A 6,794-nucleotide genomic window follows, 5' to 3' on the forward strand; every position below is an offset into this window, starting at 1 on the left:
TTGTTGGCTGAGAGTTGTAATTATTTCAGTATCAAACACACACGGAATCATATTAACTAGCCTTTGAGTAGAGCTTAATGAGTCATACAGTCAAGACACGATATAAGCAAATAAATTATTTGCCTGACATTAGAATTTAATGGATTAACAAAGCTCTATTTGCACTACGAGTTTTTCTTAAGAGGAACTAATCTTTCTTTTGTGTTTTGTACAACTCTGTGGCCCCATCTACTGGGTGGTTTCAATGCGAATGCAGGAGAAAACCACATTTTTTGGTGTACTTGCAAGTGTCTCTATGAAAAACAAGTTAAAGAACTCTTAGGCAAATTGATAATGTACCATGAATGTCGGAGTATTTTTCTTACTCAGTCTGTAGTAAATGGGTGGAATCCACCATGCAGCCCGAGGAGGCTCCATTTGAGACTGTTCTAATGAACTCATCTCAATTTTCCACACTTCTGTTATCCTGTTATTTGGCAAAAAGCCAGACACAGCTGTCAAAACAGAAGTCTGTTTATTTATTTTATTTCACAGAATTCTGAAAGATATCCTCTAAACTTAGGTGCTTAATTCATTTGCTCTTTAACACTGGAACTGTAATGATGGCCTATTTAAATTAGCCCTTGTTAAACCTGCAACACAAGTCAGATCTTGTTTCAAAGAGCATATTTTATTGAGCTAATCACAGGAAAAATTGCAGTAAAGCATTTTTTCATTGGAATTTACTGATTAAAGTTACTCATTGAAATCAGCTTTCGGTATAGATCTGTGAACTCCTAGTGGGCTTCGGCTTCTGCTTGAAAAAAAATTTCTCTGGCTTTTCAGCCTTCTCAGGGCTGGAATCCTCAGAATTCATAAGTCGGTGGTCAAAGAGTCCCAGGAGAGCCCTAGTGCCCTTCTTTCAATTTTACTTTTATTGAAGAGATACTATTACATTTAATTATTACTATTAATGGATATTTTCTACCTCTTGCAAGCACATAGTGTTATAAGAAGGAAGGAAGAGGTTAAATAATTTCTCTTTGCAAAATGTTTTGAAACAAAACTGTTGAGCGGCATAGCTTCTGTCTGCCTCAACTCAGCTAACATGTATTATACCAATATAAGCAGGATTGTCAATGTGATTTCATTTTTAACAGAGATTTTGATAATGTTATGTCAATTACAAATAAAAAATTTCCCAAATTGCTATAGCTATGCAGAGATTCTTTTTTTAAATTTAGTTTTGCTAGCTTTACATTTCAGAGTTATATCTCATAAATTATTTTAAAAATCACACCTTTACCTTATTTAGATTTCAGTCCTATTTTCAAAGAATCACATTCAAAGAGTCCTATTTTCAAAGAATACGTGCACAGAGGACATTGAGTGAAATACTTAAACAGCTGTCATTCATAAATGGATTTATGGTATGGACCTGTACCTTTATTTGTTATATGAAAATTCAAAGCCATTGCGACGATTTTTTGGTTTATTTAAAAATGAGAGATCCTTAAAAGGTTCTTATTCATTAGACATTAAGTGAGGAGCTGCAAAGTATTCTCTCCTCCATCTCCCAAGGGCTGTATTTACTCTCACCTCCTTCCCCAGAAGCCCACTCTAGTATGACTCCTCCTTGTTATCCAGTACAGGAGATGCAGTCGGTGGGATTCTCACTGCGGCTCATTAAACCAGAGGCTGGGTATGGCCTGTGCTGGGAGCTTCACTTGAACAAACAGCTCCAGGGTTAAATCAAATCCCTTCTGCATCATCTCCATTAGCTCACTGCTTCAGATAACAGCTAACCTAATCAGGAGCTATTTGGGCAAAATAAATTAATGTTTGGGACCCAGTTGCACTAAGAAGACAGAGCTGTCCCCAAATATCTATTTAAGTAATTACTATTTTATTAAAAAAAAAAAAAAAAGGAATGTCCAAGTGCTGTTATGTCAGCAGCACATTTAATTTGTCTGTTTAGAAAAAGGAACAAATCTGGCAGTGCCAGAAAAAGGTAGAAGCCTGCAGAGGGCAAGCTTGGTCAAGGAATCTCCTCATTTTTCATGCAGCAGCTGCTTGAAGGATGGCTTAGGAAAATTCCCTCTCAGCCATATTGGTTTTTCTTTTTTACTGAGCTTCAGATACAGCTCCTCAGCATTGCAATGCTCTCTTGCAATTTGAAATAATTAAAAAAAATCTCAGTAAATTCAAAGCCAAGAAATCAAAAGGTAGGAGAGAGTCAGAGAGGTGGCATTTTTGTGGATGAGAGTCAGATTTTCTCACATGTAACTCTGCTGTATTTCCTGGATCACATGCCCTAAGCAGCTCTCACTGCCCTGGGACTTTCAGGTGAAGTTAGACAAATCTGTATTTCTCCTGCTTTTAAAACACTGAGAACTTCCAATGATTTTTTTTTGCCCCCTGTAATAATACACTACAGGAGTCTCAGCTAATTTGAAACTAAAATCATGTCTACCTTGTTTTACATCAGGCTGAGGCTAGAATCTTGCAGAAAATAAGTATTTTACATCTATTCAAGGGTTTATTTTTCTGGTTTTTGTTTGTTTGTTGTTGCAGGGTTGTGTTTTTTGGGGTTGTGGTTTTTTTTTGTTGGGTTTTTTTTATTGTTGTTTTTTGTTTTGGTTTTGTTGTTGTTCAGTTGGTTTTGGATTTTTTTTTTTTTTGTTTTTTTTTGTTTTTTTTTTTCTCCCCCAGATGATATACATTATCTCCCTCTGGGGTTTTACCTCACCATATAGCTGTGTGTCAAAAACTTTCCTCTCCTCCCTTTCAGGAAACAACTCTCCTTTTTCCCTGGATCAAAGCTGGAGATAAATATTCTGTTGTATATTTAGGAAACTTACCTAAGCCTTTTCTGAAGTTCACTTCTCAGAGACAAAGATGCATCATCCAGTTCCCTGAGCTTCTTTCCAGATGTGTGTCTTCCTCTAATGGATTCTAGATTTATAAAGAAATTATGAAATTATTATTATACTGCAGAATATGGTGAGTCATGACTGAAGTTTTCTGCAGTAGGATAAATATTAAATATATCTTATCCACTGGAAGGTAGAATCCTCAGCTTTACTATCACAGGAAAACTCACAAAGAAATAGACTCCCTTAAATTACAGCAATTGCAGCTAGTTTTCTCATTAATAGGATGCAACTGCTATATATATGTGTATATATATATATCTGTGTGTGTGTATATATATATATATAATGCTGCATAAAAACAAGCTCAAAATTGAAAATTAGGTATGAACTTGATAATTCAGATTTTTTGCAAACTAACATGAGAAGTTGGGAACTTTTCTATCACCAAAGGAAAGTGGCAAACAAGTGGTTCTCATTTAAGATAACAATAATGAATGTATGAATTAGCCAAACATTTATTTGAATTTGAGGCTACCTGAAAAAGTTTATTTTGTGGGAGGTCCTTCAGGACAGTTGTAAAACACACTTGCCCAATTAAATCAGGAATGCTTTTTGAGTTACATGGTACTGGTGCATAGCAGGACACTGAGGTTACACATTTCAAATTACTTAAGTTCATTATAAGAATTTCTTACATCTCACTCTGAGGTGCAATATAAATTTCTCTGCCTTCAACAAGCAAGCTTGAAAAAGCTTAATTTGAACACTTCTTAAGATAAAAAATATTTACTTGATGAGGTCTTCAGATTGATGTTTTCATCTCTAAGTGTGCTGAAATGCAATAAAACTAGAAATAATTTTGTCTGTTGTTCCAAAACAAAACAAATCAGCCAATCTCCAAATCCTCACATCTCGAATGTGTGGTATAGGAACTTGAGCTACAGGAATCAACAAGCATCAAACCTGAGTCAATCTGATATTTTCAGTACCAGGAACAAGCTTGATTAGTTGGGCACCATTGCAATTATCAGTGTGGAAATCAATCCTGGAAGAAACTCACATCCTCAATCCCTGCCCATTAGCAGCAGGTATGGCCTTTACCAAGGAGTTCATTTTTCTCTTTGTGACACTCCCACTGCCACCTGAAGTGCAAAACATCTCTCAGAAAGAGCTTAATTCAGCACTGCTGCTTCTCATTTTCTTAGTGCTCAGAGAGAAACAATAACCAAACACAGATCCTTTAAAAACACACATACAGAAAATAATTTTTTGGGCATTGCATCCAAATTAAATAATTTCAGCAATATTTGATTGCCCACAAATAATTGTGCTGGCTGCTGGAACAAACATCCAAAAGCTTCACGGACTGGTAGAAACTCATCACCCACAGAGCCCTGGTTCCCATCCAAGCCAGGCAGTGCCACGCTGCTCACACAGCCCCCCCTGTCCTAATTAACCACGAGTCTCAGCTGAGTTCTCTGCTGGATTTTAATTACAGCATTATTAGTTCATGTGGGGGGGAAAAAAAATTGACAGATGTTTCAGGTTAGTTGTAGCAAATTAAAAGGCAGGTGCTTGGTAGAAAAACTCAGGAATGATTAAAGAAGTGAGTGGTGGAGGTTTAGCTGCTTTTCAGTGAGCAGTGTTCATAGTACCAGTTACTTTTCTGCACTGCAAGGGGACTTCTCAGCATAAAAGTAACAATTGCAACAGGTTTGCATTGGGTTTTTTAAAAAGGTTATAAACATGTGTTCTTAGTTTGGTTTTTAGCTTTTGCTTGGGCCATTTTTCTCCTTTCCTCTAAAAATAAATACAACTATTTTTTTAGGTTTCTAATTTAAGAAAAAATTGTGTGATGCCAAGGTAAACAATAGAACTAGTTGACTACTCAACAATTATTGTTACACTGCACATCTCTCATAAAGAAGACCATTAATTTTCATCTCTTATAAGAAATAACAAATATCATAACTTTACCAACCTGACAAAGCAGTTTTGAACAAGTTTGAACTAAATAAATGCATTACAGCAAACACAGGCTGGGCCTGACAAGATGCTAAGGTCAGGATTTTAAGAAAAACAAGAAGAAACTAGTGCCATGATTCTGGGCTCTCCATCAATTATTCTATTCCATGGTCTCAGTGAGTCTCATCCATTGGGGTGACATGGAGAGTGTCAGGTGAACTGAGGGAAGAGGCTTTCAGCACACAGTGAGGTCACTTGGATGCAGGTTCTGTCTGCTGGGGTGGTTTTCTGCCTGAGATGAAAAAGTTACAGGGTTTGTATACTTTGTGTTTTATTTTTTGTTTTATTCTGTTTTTTAAACTACCATACATATGCAATTTATGGCTCCATCCTTTTCAGAAAACCATTTCGGTTTTTTGTCATGTGTAAGTTCCATATAAAAATGAGAAAGTGTTGGGATTTCCCTAATGGTTTCATTTTTTCTTTAACAAAACAACAGTTTAAACTATTCTTCTCATCCAAGTGTATCCAAAAACTATTCAAAGACAAAAAAAAATCATTAGGTTTCATTTTGAGCATGCAGAACCAGATATGCTGATAATTTCAGAACTAGAATTTTGGACAGTTTTGATTTTGACAAGTCAGTATTTGCTCATCAGGGGTGTTTTGTTGGAAAAAATTCCCATCAACTGCAGGTTTTATTACACATTAATTACCTCACAGCTAGGAAGTGAAAAACCCAACCCAAAACCTCTTTCCACTAGTGGTGACAGTTATGGGGACTTGCCAAAAGACCCCACTTGAAAGGCAGTGATTTTCCTACTATTGGAGTGCAGGATGTAGAGAAAATGTTGCAACTTGTTTAATGGAAAGAATCAGCCATATATCTGCCTGTTAATAGACAAATAAATGCAGATTTTAATGCTGTAACTCGGTGAAAGCTGAAGAACATCTTTCCCTGTTTCTAAGGGAGGCAAATGTTCACCTGGGCTCTTAATCTGGACATAGAAACAAAGGCTGCTTGTGGCTGGACTGAACCTTCTGAGTACAAAGGATTCAGATTTCTTTAATTTACCCCACACCTGGGCATGGTCAGTGCAGGTGGCTCTGACCTGTGAGGCTGCTACGTGCCCCAGCTGTTAGTCTGGGGCTCACAGATTAACACATGTGGCCTAAACAGAGATTTGTGTCACTGCCACCTCTGTGCCATCCTGAGCCTCCAGTCTGTGCAGCAGAGGAGCACACACCTTTCTCAGGGAGCTCCTTTGCACTGCAGGTTGGTAGAAACTGTTGGATGGTGACCTGGCACGGACCTGAGCTCACTGAAGTTAGATTCAGTAGGGACAGAAATTGCAGAAGGTACATTCTCTGTACCAGGGTGGAATTAGTGCTGGTTGCTGCTCTGAAAGTTAAGGTCAAAATCTCTGAATCTCTATTCAGAACAGCTGTAAGCCTCAGAACACACTCCCTGCTTTGGCTGCACCTCCGCACTGATGTTTTTGGCAAACAGAGCAGTATATTTTACCCAGGGAGCTGGAGCCCTGGCATTTGCAAGACCATGCAGCTACAAGTAATTTAATGTTGTGTGAAACACTTATCATTATGTCTAAAAGGCACAGTTCATGCACTGCAGGAATCCCACTGCTATTTCCAAAAGCAGAGGATGGTTTGGGATGCACTGTGCATACTCACTCTAAGAGACAGCACAAATCCTGTAGACAAACGGAAATTTCTGCTTGTCTGTACTTCATCTTTCACCACAGCTATCTCTGGGTAATGATGCAGTATTGTCAGTAGTGGAGGGTTTTTTACTGAAATATTTAATACTGAAGAGTATCAAAATCATTTGATGATTTGCTTTTTCCACCAGGATCAATATGTCAGAGGTCTTCCCATACTAGACCATCACAGTAAGTCTGCTGCTGCTTGCTATTGTGGTCACTCCTGAAAACAGGCAGTTCTTCCATCTTTTCT

The sequence above is a fragment of the Pyrgilauda ruficollis genome, unplaced genomic scaffold, assembly GCF_017590135.1.
Source record: "Pyrgilauda ruficollis isolate IOZ18807 unplaced genomic scaffold, ASM1759013v1 scaffold72, whole genome shotgun sequence".
NCBI classification, from domain to species: Eukaryota; Metazoa; Chordata; class Aves; order Passeriformes; family Passeridae; genus Pyrgilauda; species Pyrgilauda ruficollis.